This window comes from Cervus elaphus, chromosome 2 (genome assembly GCF_910594005.1).
Source record: "Cervus elaphus chromosome 2, mCerEla1.1, whole genome shotgun sequence".
NCBI lineage: Eukaryota > Metazoa > Chordata > Mammalia > Artiodactyla > Cervidae > Cervus > Cervus elaphus.
Genome location: NC_057816.1, coordinates 3,130,287 through 3,147,249, shown reverse-complemented (window position 1 = coordinate 3,147,249; position 16,963 = coordinate 3,130,287). Strand labels below are relative to the sequence as shown.

The following is a 16,963-nucleotide window of genomic DNA, read 5'->3' as shown; positions in this document are numbered from 1 at the left end:
ACTGCAGGCCAGGGACCCCGAGGCAGACAGTCCTGGACACGGGGGCTCCTTCTCATCCTTAGCAGGTCTCTTCTGCTCAGCCGCCTGAGTCCCACCCAAAGTGCCAGTGTCCTGGGACCAGGGGGCGGGGCTCCCAGACGGAGGCCGTGTCCAGGTGGGCACCGTGTGTTACTGGCTGAACCCTCCGAGATTCATCTGTTGAAGCTCTAACCCTGGGACCTACAACTGTGACTAAAGCTGTGTCACACCTTTAACGGGGTGGTTAGGGTAAATTACGAGGTCACACTGGTGGACCTTAACCCCACAGGACTGGGGTCCTTACAGGAAGAGAGGTCAGGACACAGACGCACAGAGGGACAAGCCTGGAGGACACGGCGAGGAGATGGCCGTCTGCACGCCCAGGAGGGAAGCCTCTGGAGGGACCGGTCCCGCCCCCACCCTCGGATTCCAGCCTCCAGGACTGGGAGGGATAAATCCCAGTCTGAGCCGTGGGGTGGCCTCTGGGCCAGGCCTGGACCCACAGGAAGGACGGGGACCATGCCCCCGGGCACAGACAGAGGGAACGTGCCACCCTGTAGTTATGAGACCTGTCGGGATCCACAACTTCACATGTCTCACCTGGGGGGTGGGACTGAAGCTTCTAGGGCAGGCTCGCTCTGGGAGGAGCCAAGCAAGCTCCGTGCAGACGTGTGGGCCACCCAGCCTGCCTCTCCCACCCGGATGCCACGGCACCCACTCCCAGCCAGGCTCCAGGGCACAGAGCTCCCGAGGGTGCCGGGTGTCCCGCCCGCCCTGAATCTGGGGCTTAGTGGCCAGGGCTCAGCGACTGCTGAGTGACTCGGCCACGTCATGCCCAAGTCGTTGTCTTGGACGTGGGGTGAGCAGGGCATCGGGCCACTGAGTGGAGGGAGCCCCCCTTAGAGCACTCACCACGGCCCCGCCGCCCCGCCACGACTTCGGGGGGATCACCTGTCACCTCCAACGGTTTGTATCCCATCCCTCTGCTGAAAGTGCCCGGGCCCCTTCCTCCAGGAAATGCCCACACGTGATGCACACTGACTCCTGCACTGGGTCTGACATTTTCGCCCCCCTCCCCAAATTTGTGTTCCCCCCAGAACCTGTGACGGGACCTTATCTGGAAACTGGATCTTGGTCGCTGTAATTAGTTGAGATGCGGTCTGACACCGTGACTGGTGTCCTAACAGGAAGAGAACGCCCGGGGCACCACGGAGGGGACTTCAGGTCAAGCAGAACCGCAGGATCTGAGTGCTGGAAATGCGCTCGGGCTGCAGGGCTCGGTGGCGAAGGGGGACGGAACCAGAGCCGAGACCACCAGCAGCCGCTGCCAGGGTCCCGGTAACAGAAAAACAGGTCCAAACCCACGGGAGGCGAGGGGGCAGATTCGGGAGATATCTAGAGGGAAGGCAGACAGGCGCCCAGTGAACGGGATGAGCTGCCAGGACGAATCTGGGGTGGTCACGGTGTCTGCTCCTGGTGCCCTAACTGAGATGGCAACAAGGAAGAAGGGCTGCTGGCCAGGGAGACGGTGCGTCTGCTTTCTAGGGCTGCGGGGACATAGCCCCACAGACTGGGACTGAAACAACAGACGGATCGTCCCAGCGGGCTTCCCTGGAGGCTCAGGTGGTAAAGAACCCACCTGCCAAGGCCGGAGACACGAGTTCCATCCCTGGGTGGGGAAGATGCCCTGGAGAAGCGAGAGGCAACCCACTCCAGCACTCTGGCCTGGAGAATCCCATGGACAGAGGAGCCTGGCAGGCTACAGTCCATGGGGTTACAAAGAGTCGGACAGGACTGAGCAACTGACACACACATCGTCTCAGTCCTGGAAGTGGGAAGTCCGAAGGGTTAGCGGGGGGTTCCCTCGGGGCTGTGGGGCATGGGGGCAGGAAATCTCTCCCCTGCTGGTGCTGGAGACTTCTGGGCCATCTCTGGGGTCTTTGGCTCCTACTGAATTGGCCACAAAGTTCGTACGGGTTTTTGATTCCCCTCCCATGGAAAAACTGGAACGAACTTTTTGGACAACCCCATACTTAGCAGCAGCAATAGAGGCATCACCCGGGTCTCGGCCTCTGTCTTCACAGGTCGCTCTGCCTGTGTGCAAGCCTGTCTCCACATTTCTGCTTGTGATACGGACACCGGTCCTACTGGACTAGGGCCCACCTTAACAGCCTAATTGATCACCTCTGTAAATATCCGATTTTCAAATAAGGCTACGTTTTGAGGCATGGGGCGTCAGGACCCTAACATGAAACACAGTTCAGCCCCTTACAGATGGCAGCCTGGGGTTGAGGGGCCCTGCTACCTGGTGGGTGGGTCCCACAGGGGTCAGGGGACAGCTCTGCAGCCCCAGGGAAGAGGGTCAGGGCGCCTGGGGAGGGACAGAGGGCAGACCGTGGACGCAGCCTACGTGGGCCAGGTGATCACACCCAGGCCACGAGGACCCCAGACCCTGACAATCCTCTAACCCATCTGCCGCACCAGCGAGGCAGGAAAAGTGGAAATAGACGTTGGAAGAAATAAGAGTGACAGCGTCTCCGATGGGAAGAGAAGAAACCCTAAACCCAGCAGAGGGAGCCACGCCCTCCCGGGCCCCTTCGGGGTTTGATGGGAAACTGTCGACACGTGAGGCAGGAGGGGGCCAAGGGTGTGCAGTGACAGAGGCAAGGTCCTTGTCTGACCTTGACAGAGAGTCTGAAGGCCTCTGCGATTTCCATGTAAGACTTCCTTTAATACTTAAAGCAAAGACGACCCCATCCTCGGAGGCAACACCATCTTGAAAGAATCCGTTGAAAACCCTTAAAAGGTAGACCCAGGGTTATTTTGAGGTTAAGAACACTTGTTCATTCAGCAAATACAGATCCAGGGCACCGTGGCTGAAGAGCGCAGGGTGGGCGTGTGTGGGTATTTTCGAGTTGGTGGCTTTGTCATGACAAGGCAGCCCATACCCTGTCTATTGCTCAGCACCCCTGGTGGGTCTGGGCCGAGTCCCGTCATCAGTCACAGGCGGGCTCCTGCAGGGGGTGGACGGATGGATCGTCACCCTAAGTAGGGTAAATAAAGGCTATAAATAGCCTCAAATCAGTTCAGGTCAAGTTTGACTGCCGATGAGGCCGGAACAAAGCTCTCACTTCTGAGATCCTTTTTCGGATGAAGGGTGTGGATCCTGCGTCTTCTGACGGCCGTCCCGCGGGCCAGCAGGGAGCTCGGTCTGTGGAGTGGACAGCGGGGCGCGGGAGCTGAGACACCCTACCCTAGAGGTCCATGCTCCAACCCTGGAGTTTGCGAGGAGCGTTAACAGCAGAAAGGGAAGGAAAACACGTGGGTGAAGAGGAAACACAAGCAGGAGAGGCAGTGAGCTGAGGCTCGGGGTAGGAGGACAAGGACCTTTCCAGGAAGGCCCCGGCAGGAACGGCGTGGCCACACAGATGCCCTGCGCGGACCGCGGTCTTGCTGCACAGGGGCCCCGGGGAAGGGGTGACCAGTCCCTGGGCCACGTGCGTACCAGCCCTCTGGTGTGTGTCCTCCAAGCCCCAGACACCACCTGACTCCTCCTCATTCCTTGCAGGGCTAATTCAAGCTGAATCACAGCCATCTTCATCACCACTGTCTTAAGTGTCAGGCGTGGGCTGCTCTGCCTGGTGTTGAAATCTGGGGCCGCACTCGAGCCGGCCAAGTGTGGGAATCTCTTGGCTCAGGAAGGGAACCCATGATACCCCAAAGAACCCGTCTCCTTGGGGCAGGCCGAGCACACCTCTGCTGTTCATCCCCTCTGCATGGTCATTCACTGCACTCACCATCCTCCACTCAGCCCCAAACATCAGAAAGACCAAAGACACTCACGGACACCTCCAGAAAGGGGAGGCGGCAGACAGTCCCCCAAGTCCGTTTGGTACCTCAGCCCCCAAGGAAGGCAAAACCTGCAGTTTGGACCCATGCTATTCACAGGCTAATAGCTCGTGGTTCCCCAAACAAAGAGCCGTTGCCACGACAACCGGAGCCTCCCAGAGCTCAGGGCTATTCTGAGCTCTGCCTTCACATGCGTCTGACCGGACTGGCTGGCTTCGGCAGTGCTAACGCTCTGCAGCGAGACCCCTCAGCAGCCGGAAGAAGGAAGACTTCCAGCGACCGACACTCTCAAAGCCCCCCAGGAGCGGCAGGTGCTCACGAGACAAATGGATGCAGCTGCACCAGACAAGGAATGAGCGAAGTAAGAGAACGGAAATGGCAGATTTCAGGCCGGAAGTGGGCAGGATCCCTGACCCTTCAGCCAATGGCTCGGGGCAGGTGGGAGCTGCTGCAGATATCCAAGGCTACTTCACGAGAGACGCTGAGCAGGACCACCCGGGAGCTCGCCCGCCCCTCTTCAGCATCACTGCCAGGACCCCGACGGAGGGCAGTGCCCACGGAGCCACCATCACCCCTCACTCTCACTGTTCTCCCCAACTTTTTGCCAGTTCACATGAAACTTTGCTGTTGTCCACGAACGCCTCTCAGGATCAGGGCACTAAATGGTGATGCCAAGCAGACAAAATTGGGTTTGTTCCCAGCATCAGCAACCTGTGTCCAGCATGATGGACAAAGCGTCCTCACCGGCACTGGATGGTCCATGACAGAAACACGTGTGACCAGAAGATGGCAGGGTCTGGGGACGGGGGTTGGGAGGCAGGGCTTCAGCACAAGGCCTGCCTTTGATGGAATGAAGAAAATACACGTCTAAACGTCTCACCTGACATTTATAGGATGCCCACTCTGTCTCAGACCCCGCAGGCAAAGGACACTCATGACCTCACTGTCAACCACAGGCATCCCCCGTTCTGAGCGACGGTGGTGCGATTCTTCTGAAGCAGCTCAGCTGAGCAAGGACACCCTCTCTCAGGGCCACGGGCCTGGCCACCCCAAAGCTCTGACCGCCACTTAGCCTGGTCCATCTGAACACCGCACTGACAAAGACCCTTACCCCCAGGCGTTGGAGAGTTCCAGAAGGACTCAACAGTCCTTCACACTAGCTTGGGTGCAGTCTAGGATCTGTCCACCAGGCAGAGGGGCACAGATGCAAACAACTGGAATCTCAGCAGAGGATCTGGCTCCGCGAGAAATGAGCAAAGATGATCGCCTGCTCCTCACCCCCACCCCAAGCCCTTGGCCACACAGTCCCGTCATAACCCTTCCTCATCGCTGTTTTATCATCTGCTCTGGGCACCGAAAAGGATGTTGATAAAGTTGTAACGTGTGTGCGTGCTCCGTCTCTTAAGCTGTGTCCAACTCTTTGTGACCCCACGGACTGTAGCCCACCAGGCTCCTCTGGTGGGAGAAACACATGTGACCGGGGATTCATGGGATTCTCCGGGCCATTTCCTCCTCTAGGGGATCTTCCCGACTCAGGGATCGCACCCAAGTCTCTTGCATTTCCTGCAATGGCAGGTGAGTTCTTTACCACTGAGTCACCTGCAAAGCCCTAAATTTGCAACAAAAGGAACAGAACCCAGTGTCCTGAGCACTTTTTTCCCCTCCTGAAGCACATCCACGTCGAATTTGTCTTTCACTTGGTGGAAAAGTCTACAAGAAAGCCGGGCCCACAATGGACGAGAGGTCGAGTGGGGAGACCTGGGCTGGACCCCGACCTCGCCCCAGTGACAGGCATGTGACCCTGGGGGATTGAGCTATCTGGACCAGATTTCTCCAGGAACCACCTACTGTGCCCAGCAGCACGTGTCACCTGCCTTTCTCTGGCGTAGCATCCTTCCCCAACCCCGCTGGCTGCAGGATGACCACAGAACCTAGGACTGGCCACTGGCCAGTGAGGAATGAAGGTACCACAGTTTAAGACAAGGGCTGGTCCTGCCCCCAGCCCGGGTCCAGCCACATCCTGCCCCCGCCGCTCCCCAGGACACAGTATCTGTCCTGTCTTCCCTTTCCAGCTCTCCCTTGCAAGACCCCTGTGGGCCTTCCCAGAAGACACTTTCTGGGGCCACTTATGGTCCTTTTCCTGGAGACACCCCCATCTGGGTGTGCTCCTTGGTCGGGGCAGCCTGATGGCCCCGGAGATGAGTGCACACTGGTGTCTATTTTGTGCCTGGACCCGGATGACTGAGGACCGGACACTCATCACCCCACAAGCCAAGACGGGATGACTTTTCTCTCCTTCGGCCTTATTTGTGCCCACCTACTGCTCCCTCAGCTCCTCAACGCGTCCCTTCTAGGTTGGCTAAAATCGACACCTCTTCTGTGCCCACGTGGACGGCTTCTTCCTTCTCAAAAAACACCTCAGTGTCTTTCCGCTCAGGCTCATTAAACCCAGAATAGAAACCTTCTCTGCATTCAGTTGAATTCCACCCCACATAGTCTTCCAAACCCTCCACCCGCGTATGAGGCTCAAATGCTTGCAAAGCCCCGAGGAACTTCAAGAAAGACACTTGGTTCTATTTGAATCCAGACCGAGTCATGAGTCCCGGGCACAGCTTCAGTGCAGAGTGGAGATAGCGCTCACGTCTGCAGGGGCTGCTGAGATGGAAGAGACTCTCGGGGCTCCCCCAAGATCTCGGGGACGAGTCCAGATAGAACCCACGTCCTTCTGGCACTGGCCTAATGCTTTTTTCTGGTCCCCCTACACAGCCGCCTTCACACCTTCACGACAAGGAAGCTTCCTGCGCCTATTTCCTGACATAGTTGAGATGGACACGCTCCAGGTGGTTCTACGCAACGAAGTCCAGAAATTCCAGGCTGTGCGTGTTTCCCTAAAGGCCACATGGGGCTTTGCCAGGCTCGCTGAGAACGGATGGGTCCCTCAAAGGACAAGGGGGTGCGGACTCCCTCTGCAGGCATCAGGACGCTGACCCGACTCGGACCTTGTCTGGGGTCCTGTCGTCCCTCCCAGACTTGGTGAGTCAGGGACACCGCGATGAAAGGACGTAGATGAGGGTCAGGGCGGAGCAGAGCCCAGATGGGCTCTCTCCCCCTCTCGCCATGGCAGCAGAGGGAGGTTCCAGGGCCCAAGGCTCGCCAGATGTTTGGGAAGCTGCTTCCCACCACGCGCTGCTTCCCATCCCACTGCTCGCCACCTGCTCTGTCGTCATTCAGCAACTATGCGCCCGACAGCTCTGCAGGGACAAGTCAGGTCCCAGGAGCTGGGGACGGGGAGGGCCCAGAGCCTGGGCTTGGGGTCTCCCCATCTGGTCCAGGGCACCGTGCACCCCGACTTCTGGGAAACAAGCTTCTACTCTGAATGGGCTTTCTAGGTAGATGGAGACATTAAGGAATCCACCTGCAATGCAAGGGACCCAGGTTCGTTCCCTGGGTTGGCAAGATGGAGAAGGGAATGGCAAGCCACTCCAGTATTCTTGTCTGGAGAATCCCATGGACGGAGGAGCTTGGGCGGCTACAGTCCATGGGGTGGCAAAGAGTTGGACACGACTGAGTGACTTACACACTCGCTGAATGCTGAAGGAGAAGGTGGGGGGCACCTGCCGGGAGACCCACAGGGAAGGCGGAGGTGACCCGTGGAGGCAGCTGAGTGCTGCGGGAAAGCTCGCGGCTTGGACAGAGGGTGGCGGGTGGACGGGCAGCCGCCGTCTGATCTGCGTGGAAGGGCCTGGAAGGGAAGGCACACGTGTGGGGGGCACGGGGGAATTTCCACCGGGAGGAGGACGGGTCTTCTTAGGGAGGCCTGGGGGTGTGGGCCCGGGGCAGCTCGAGGGCCCTGGTCTGGCGGGTCCGTCCACCCCACAGGGTGCCCCGGGCGGGGTGAGATGACTCGGTGCCCAGGCTGTGGACTGGAGCAGCCTCCTGAGAGCCCCGTTCCCCGGAGCTGCAGGTTCCCGTCCCCAGAAGGTGGGGCCACCTGGTGGGGTCCCACTGCTTCCTGTGGGGAAGGGGGCTTCCCATCCCCCACTTAGGCCGGGCCCACCACCTCCCCAGGCAGCCTGGGTTCCGGAGCATCTACACGGACTCCTTCACATGGAAGTCCGGGTTTCCCTGAGGTCACCAACTGTCACCCCTCAGGGGATAATTACTTCCCCAAACACCTGGACCTTTTAAGTTCTCACCATGACGATGGGGAGGGGGGGTGCACAAATCTTAAGACAGGGGCGCAGCTCCCAGGGGCCTGGCCTCTTCTCCTTCCAGGAGGCCCTGCCAGACTTTCTCTCGGGATGTGGGGATCGAGGGTGGGCAGGGGCTTCCAGAACCTGGTCTCCTTCGGCTGTCCTGGTCCCTTCATCCATGATGCAAACACGCTTAACTCACCAGCGCTAACGGGGGCGGGGGGGGGGTCTGGAAACCACCCCCAGAGGGACACCCTGAGACCAGGGGGGGACAGGTCAGCCGGCCTGGAGAAGGTGGGGGAGGGGAGAGGAGGAGAAGGGGCTGCTTCCCTGGGAAGAGGCAGGGAGCCCCAGGGAAGGGCAGGAGGGGGGCTGGTGAGCCCACGGTCAGCAGCACTGCTGCTCACCCTATGGCCACTCGTTCAGCACATCTCGGAGCAGCCGGGAAACCGGTTTTCCTGGATAAAATTGCTCAGATAAAGACACCAGGCTGGAAGTGGCCAGGGGTGGGAGGCTGCTCTCCTTGGAAGGTTCCATGGCCACCAGCAGGCTCTGGGATGGGACCTGGCGACCTGGCGTCATCAGGAGACAAGACAACAGGGGCCGGGGCAACTGGGCTGCCGTATGCCGAGGAGGGTGGGCTCGCCGGCAGAACCCAGGCGCGCTGGTGAAGTCAACCAAGAGCACGGGCCGGCGGGTGGGGGGAGGACGGTGCCCTTGGGGCCCCCCTGGAAGGGGCAGCTTGTCCTCGGGGAAAAGCGCCCCTGTGCCCAGCTTTGGGGAGCCACCTGCCGACCCCCCAGCAGGCAGGGCCGCGGGGGAACAGCAATGCGGAGGGAGGAGGGAAGGTCCAGGAACTGAAGTGGCGAGGAGAGAGATGTGCAGAGGCTGGAGGGCAGCGTCATGGCGGGTAAGGAGGGGTCCGGTCCAAACCCCAGCTCCCTGTGACCTGGACATGGGACTCAGGTCTGCGCCTGGAGCCTCACTCTCCTCACCTGTAAAATGGGGACAGCGCCACCTTCCTGGCAGGGATCGCACAAGAGCACAGAGTGCAATCCAGGCATGAAAGGGCAGCGAAACAGCTCAGCTTCTGCCATTCAGATCAAGACAGCCTGTGGCCGCCTCCTCCAGGAAGCCGTCCTGACTCTACAGCCCGTTGGGATTCCGTGGCCCCCCTAGTGCTGACTCCAGCCCCTCCCTACTCCCTCCCACAGGTCCAGACGTTCTCCATCTTTAAAGGGACTGGCCACCGAAAGTCCAGTCCTCCAGCTGGGACACAAAGTCCTGGGCCTGACCCTGCCTGGAGCCTGGGCCGGGGCATCTACCAGGAGGGCAGTTGTGGAGGGAGAAAAGAATGATGCGGGGGGCGGGGGGGAGATAGCCCCAGAGGACCGTGGGCGGGGAGTGAGCAGGGCAGCAGGAATCGGGGTGAGAGACTCAGCGAGGGGCCCCAGGGCACGCCTCCTCCTCTCTGGGACCCGCATCCAGGGAAGAACCATGGAAGGAGGAGAGGATGGGCCTGGCGGGGCTGGGCCGGACCCTGGGGCACATTGGAAAATGACGAAGGGTCCCAGGCGGCGGGAGGTGGGCGAGCACGGACGCGCCTCCATCTGTGTCCAGCCACCATGCACCTCACCCTGTCCACTCCCTGGATCCCGGCGTCCCCGTGACGGGCAGAGGGCCCTGGATGAGAGCCCCAGGTCACGGCGTCAGAGGCAGGCCCTCGGGTTACAGACCCCCCTGGCTGGAGAACAGCCATCCCCAGGTGTGCGGAGGGGCTGCGGGGCGGACGACCAGACCCGGGCACTTGGGGATGGAGCACAGCCCTGCAGCGGGAAGGCAGGGGCAAGGCGGTCGCAGTCAGGCGCCGCCCCCCACCTGTGCCGGGACCACCCCAACACCGCAGCTGTGGTTGCCACACGGGCTGGTGTCCACCCCGGGCGGGGGGCCGTGGGGGCCGTGTCCTTAGTTGGTGGGTGCGGGGGTTTCCTTGTCACAAGGGGTGGGCAAGGGCCAGACTCCTTAAATGTCCAGCTGTCACGGGACAGTTGGATGAACTATGAATGATAGCAGACATTAGTGTAGATGCAAAGCATAAACCGTACCCCCAACCCCGACTCACAGACATAGATCCTTCCACACAGGTATCTGCTGAATTTTTCCCAAAACGCAAACACCGTTTAAGTGAAAGAGTATGTGATGTTTGGTTCAGAACTTTGCTAAGCGGAGCACACGAAGCCAAGAAACCGCAGGGGCTGGCAGGGCCCTGCAGGTGTCCCAGCTGCCGGGGGAGGGGTGGGGAGCTCTGGGATTTGAGGGCGAGTGCGCTCGGAGGGGGCCGGCCCTCACCCCCACACTGGGTCCTCTTGAGTGGGACACTCTCAGAGACACACAGGTCACAGACCACCCGTCCCTCTCTGCTCCCTGTTCCTGCCGGGACAGTCAGGATGCTGTGCTGATCTTTAAAAATTCTGTGCGCGTTAGGTTGTCTTGTCTGTGAATCTCACTGGAGGGCCGTGAAGGTGGGGCTGCACCATGAAGGCTGCCAAAGGCACCGGGGCCTCGGGGGGCTCGGGAGCCAGGACTCAGGGCCGGGTTCACCTTGAACAGAGTCTCGCAGAGACTGTGCGGTTGAGGCTGCGGAAGACGGGGGGTCTGGGGGGCTGCCGTTCTTCCTTGTGGGATGAGGAGCAGGGGAGGGGTCTTCCCCAGGGGCCCATGTGGCTCGGGACTGGGAAACAGAGAGCCTGGAAAGACTCAGGTTTGGCAACCTGTTCAACCCAGAGGGCAAGAAGCAGGAGATGCATGCGGGCCACTGGGCGGCTCCACCAGGCACCTTGGTGGGACGCATGCTCTAGCGGCCGCTCTCGTCCCCCTTCATGGGGGACACGTCTCCAGGCTGGGCCTGCCTCCAGAAGCGTTCCCAGGCCGTGTGCACGGGAAGGGGCGACTTGGGAGGTCCAGGGGAGCCTCGGGGGCAGGACACAGCGTATAGTGTGACATCTATACACACACAAGGCCTCATGGACGTGGCTGCGCCCTCTTGGGACCTAGACGACAAGCGTCCCCAGAAGGCCGGCGAACACAGCATCTGCGACAGACCAAGGCCACCATGCACCCCAAGCGGATGCTCACCGGCCGTCAGCCATGCGTGAAAACCCCATCCCGACGGAACACAAGAGCGACCGGGGCGCAGGGCCACAACTGGGGCAGCAGCTAACTCCCAGGATTTGGGGATAGACTCATACACCTGCTGGTGAGCGTGGGGGAGGGGAGCTGCAGCAGCGGGCACATGACCGCAGCCTGGAGGAGGACGGCAGAGACCCCGGCGGCGGATGGGACTCGGCACGCAGGGAGCCACGCGCCCACGGGCGGCCGGGGAACCAGCACGGGCGGCCGGCACGCGCGCCACAGCTCCCCCGGCCCCAAGAGGGAGGCGACGCGGAGCAGGATGAGCCGTGACAGCTGACGGCGGGCTGCTCACATCCGCTCAGCGGCCGCGGCTGCTGGGGCTCCATCACACCTCCTCCCCTCGGCAACGTGCTTTGAAAATATTCTCTGGGAATGTGGGCAGCAGCTGTGATGGCCACACTGTCCCGGGGAACAGACCGGCCCAGGGAAGCCTCGCTCCCCACACTCAGGAGGGGGCACACGCGGCAGTGCTGACCCCACACGAGCTGATCTGATGAAGCAGGTTAGAACGCTGGGTTTTCCCCAGGACCTGCTGGCTCTCCGTGCAAACAAAGGATGCCGTGTTTACTTAATACCATTGTCTACATCTCGTGGTAAGTGGCACATTTTACAGTCCGTATGCCAGGAACCCTGACTACTTCTTTCAAATCGGATCTATTTTATTTCACAGCAGGTGACAGCTACCAAACAGGTTTTTTTTTTTTTCTCCTTCAAAGCATCATGGCTCCGTATCAGCACGGATTTTACATTCTCACACATAAACACACACACACACCCAAAATAATGCATTAACAAATCTGTTTGAAAACACCACCCTCTCTTCATCATCTATACATATCTAAAGCGTAATTACATAGACTCTCGGTCTCAGAACCTAGCAACAGTATCCAAGCGATCCTCAGGCGGCTCATCAGACACCCAAACTCACACATCAGCTCAATGGGCTTCATTTAAAAAAAAACCAGAACCTCTCGCTTCTCTCCCCCGTAGCTGCGGAAGGACAAGATATAGGAAAACAAACCTTGTTCCGCTGAAGAAGAACAACCCATGTCATTTAATCCATCTGACAGTGCATGTCCCCATAGAGCCAGGCAAAAACAAAAATAACAAAGGTGGTAAAAAAAAAAAAAAAAAAAAAAGGTTATCTCAGTCCAAAGCTTATCAGCTTGCAACACGCTTAATCTTTGCATGACTATTTCGGACTCGAGCCCCCCAGGTCCCCGACAGCCTTGCTTCGGGGGACCTCCACCCTACAGGAGCCATCGCAAACGCTCGATGGCAAAAGCTTTTAAGACCTGCTGGGCTCATGGACTCAGCCGCAGCTCAGCTGTGGATCACAACAAGCAGGATTAACTTTGGTATTCACGCTCGCTTTTAAACCATCACTTTCTCCGAGTGGGCAAATAAAACCACCCAGTGGAGGTCACAATTAATCTTTTAAAAGCGGGAGGGAGTTTTTTTTTTTTAAAAAAAGAAAAAAAGAAAAAAAACTGAAGCACAGCACCGGTGAGAAGCAACCTGCACGCTGGCCGGACCGTGAACAGAACGCTTCACGGCAAGATGCAATCTCTCCTTTAAAGGGATAGGGTGGCATCCACGCGGCGAGCCCGATCCACTTCCGGATTCCGCAGACCTCGGAGGGCCCATTCATCAGCTCACCGCGACCCGACAGGTTCAGTGTCCTCCCCCAGCGCCACATCAGAACCTCTGAAGTACCCTGATCTCTCGGCCGGGCACTTTCGTGTCTAGAAAACAAAGGCTCTGTGGCTTGAGGTGGGGGGAATACTTGAGCTGTTCAAGGGACTTTTTCAGGAAGGCACCTCATTGGGCTATAGGCAGAAAGTCAGCAACATTTTAATGGACTCATTCTGAAGAGTCAAAATCAACCCCAAGCCCAACCTGGAATCTGGGGATCCTTCCACCATGTTTTATCTTCAAAAATGCAATCCAACACCACGGAGGCAATGCTGAGTCTCACCTTCATCTCCTCTGAGTTCGGGATCCTGACAAGTGAAGCTGGGTCCCCCAAAATGCTGCCCCAGCCTCCACTGAGCCCCACTAATGTCTGACAGTCCTGGCAGCAAGCACCACGGGCTCGTCCTGGTGGAGTAAAGAGCCCAAAGCCTCAGATGTAGGACCTGAGACCCTGCTCTCCTGGATGCCTTCTACACCGTGGTGTGGCTCAGAAGTTCAAATTTGCTGAAGATCATAAAGCAGAAAGAAGGCCCCCATCCCAGCCCTCCCCAGCACCCACACTGTGATTTTCAAGGCTGCAGCAAAAGGCAAATGGTCCCTGGAGTTCCCCCCGCAATTATATCAGACGCTCACCACTCAAGAGTCTGGGGCAGACAAAACGTCACCCCGACCAAGACAGACAGTCAGCACCCCCACAGGTCACGGAGGAGGTGGGGTCCCGGAGCCAAGACCCTCATAGAAGCTGGAACGGCAAAGCCACGTGGCCACAGACCCTCACACACGACCCACCAGAGACCCCCAATCTCACATGGCCCCAGAGTGACCCACTGTGGGTGGAAACACTGACCCCCACTCCCCACACGACCCACTTGCCCCCATGTTCCCCACTTAGACCACACTTGGGGGGATCAGGGCATTACATTCCGGCAAACGCACCCAACCCAGCACTGACGTGCTCACAGGACTCGGCTCCTCAACCCCCAACTCCCAGTGCCACGAGGCCAGGGATTTATGTTGAGAAGAGAGAGCAGGGGCTGAAAGTGGAGTGGGCACGCTGGCAGAGAGAGGGGTCGCCCACTCGGCTGGCATTTCCCAAGGCCCCGCGGTGCGCCAGGCTTCCCCGGCGGCTCAGTACTAAAGACTCGGCCTGCACTGCAGGAGACTTGCAGGACACACAGGTTGCATGGCTGGATCAGGAAGATCCCCGGGAGGAGGAAATGGCAAGCCACATTAATGTTCTTGCCTGGGAAGTTCCGAGGACAGAGGAGCCTGGCAGGCTACAGTCCATGGGGTCACAGAGGCTGACCAACTGACTGACTGGCCGCACGACTGACCGACTAAACAAGAACCATGCGCCAGGCAGGGAACGGTCCAGAGGGACAGTCAGACGGCACCGTGGGTGACCTCCCACGGCTGACGGCAGCCCTGGACCCCGTGTGTGCCTACGCTTCGTCACTCAGTTGTGTCCAGCTCTTCTGTGCCCTCATGGACTGTAGCCCGCCAGGCTCCTCTGTCCACGGAATTTCCTAGGCGAGGACACTGGAGTGGGTTGCCAGGTCCTTCTCCAGGGGATCCCCAGCCAGGGACTGAACCTGTGTCTCCTGCACCGGCAGGTGGGTTCCTTACCGCCGAGCCACCTGGAAGCCCCTGCAGTGTCTGTACCCCAGTCTGAATCCTACTGCTTCTGACGACCCCTCTGCAGCCCCCAGGCCCGGCCTCAAGCCATCTCCCAAGTGTCCTCCTCCTCCGCCCACCCCTGCCCTCTCGGCCCATCTGGGGAGCAGAGTTCGGCGGACACATACTCAGCTCTGGTGACCGCAGAGCCCTGGGCCGGGACCAGGGGACCAGAAAACTTCCTGCAGGGCGATCCTGCTGTCAGCGGTCTGGGGCCCAAGAACCCTCTTCCCCCCTCTCCTTCCTCCACCCACTCGTCCAGCCCTGGTTCCAACAGCAGCCTGTGTGAAGGCCCCCGAGCTCCCGGGCCCCAGCCTGCACTGCTGCCTGAAGCTCTCGAGCGTGGCCCTGTTTTTCTGGGTGCCCATGGAGATGGGGAGCCTGGTGGTGAAGAGCTCAGAGTCCTCCCCCCGGGTCAGATGGGCCTGGCTTCAAAGCCTGGCTCGGCCCATCACTCTGGCACGTGGTTCTGGGGGAGTCCTGGCTGGGAGATGCCCCTGGACCCTGCCCAGGCCCCCTGGTGCTCAGCGGGGCCCCAGAGGCACTGCAACGCCCAGTGAAGGGCCCTCCCTGGCACAGAGCAAGCCTGAACCAACAGGAACTTGAGGCGGTGGGTAAACACACGGGTCGCCTCACCCTGGGGTGAGACAAGGCCAAGGCCAGCTCCCGCGACCCCCCGGGGTTCCAACAACACCCGGCCTCAGCCGCCTGCAGCACCAGCTCACTAAGGCACCGGGCTGGCCTCCCTTCCGCCCGGACTTACATTCTGCTCCCGCCACTGCGGTCTGGCACCCTCTCCACGGCAAACCCGACCCAAATGCCACGCATCCTACATCCCGCCCGTCCTCGGTCACACAGCGACACATCCTTGGAGGAGCGACGGAACATGAGATGCTGGGCACGCAGGCTCGGCAAGGGAGGACGTCTGCCTGGGGTCACTCATCCACCCAGAGGCAGGGCGGCTCTCTGAGGCAGTGGGTACAGACCCCCGCAGAGGACTTAGCGAGACCCACTCGGGGCACGGGACAGGGCCAGACCCTCCCTGCCACACATCCGGCATCCGGCCCCGCTGGTCGCAAGGGCAGATGCAAAGCTGGGGTGGCCACGGGGCAAAGAGCAAACCACCGAGTTCAAACCTAGAGGTTCAGTTCACGGGCTGCGGAACCGAGATCTCAGGATGGATTTACTGTGAGTCCAAGAATGAACACAACGAGGGACGTCTGCACCCGTGAAGGGCCCGCAGCCTCTGCGAGGTCTTCGGCAGAACCGACTTAAAAGGCACAGTTTGCTGGTTCACAGTCAGAGATGCTGAGTCAGACGACTCAGAGGCAAGAAGTCTTCCCCCCACCCCCCTGGCCTCCCTCGGAGATGCTGGAAGGACCCGGCAGGGAGCACAGATTTCCCGTGCTAACTGTCCCCTTTAGGACACAGCAGGAGAAGTCCCTGGCGCAGGGAACAGAGAGCATGCGCTGATAGTAAACGCTACCCCACATTTTCCCGGAGCCCCCGGTGTCTACACAGGTGCAGCAGGAGGGCCTCCAACCCCAATCCCTGCAGCCGGAACCACGGACGTCGCACGCACCTGCTGTGATCATCCCACCTCTCGACAGGCCAAGCCCTTACAGTTTAAAGAAATCATTGATGGGAGTGGGTGAGTGGTAATTAAGATGTGTTCACTCAACAAACAGGTATTCTTCTTATAATAAAAAAATATGTTTGTAGAGAGGCGTTTACATCCCAGATAAGGAACGGGAGAGACAAGCCAGAAATCTCCCCGATCCGGGTTTTAAAATCAGCACTTTTTTGAGTTTGTGGCTGGGGCGAGAAGGGGAGTGAATCTGTAGGGCGGGGCTGGGGGGCGGCGGGCAGAGTCTGTAGTTTCTCCTGTCTCCCTACCGACAGCCAGCCTGAGTAAGGAAGCCCCTTCACACCTCCCCAGGCTCAGGGGAAATCAGGACGGTAGCCCCAAGTTTGTCACCATCGCAGGAACTCGGAGATCCTGGATCTCCCGGACCGCTAACCACCCCAGGGTCGTGGGAGGGGCTTGCACGCCTCCTCCTGGTGGTCTGCCCCGCTCAACAAGAGTTCCAATTCCCTTCACGGCAACCGGTATTTTTGTACCATTCTCTCGTATTAGGGGGTGGTGGGAAGAGTTGGGAGGGCTCAGTTCATCCTCTAGCGTGCTGTGCGGACATGAACTCATCCACCCCCATAGTGTGCTTAGGGAGAGGCCGACCCGGCCAGGCAGGATGCCCGGATCTCAGAGCAATTAGGAGGTTTGGCCCTGGCTCGCGGGAGGACTCGCATCAACATTGGGTGCGGGAGGCCCCGATGCTTGGCAC

General features: G+C 59.5%; 1 protein-coding gene across 2 annotated transcripts in view; it reads right to left on the bottom strand.

Moving 5' to 3' along the window:
• Positions 1 to 16,963, bottom strand: part of SHANK2 (SH3 and multiple ankyrin repeat domains 2) — a 554,292-nt gene that overhangs the window by 338,163 nt on the left and 199,166 nt on the right. The window lies entirely within an intron of this gene.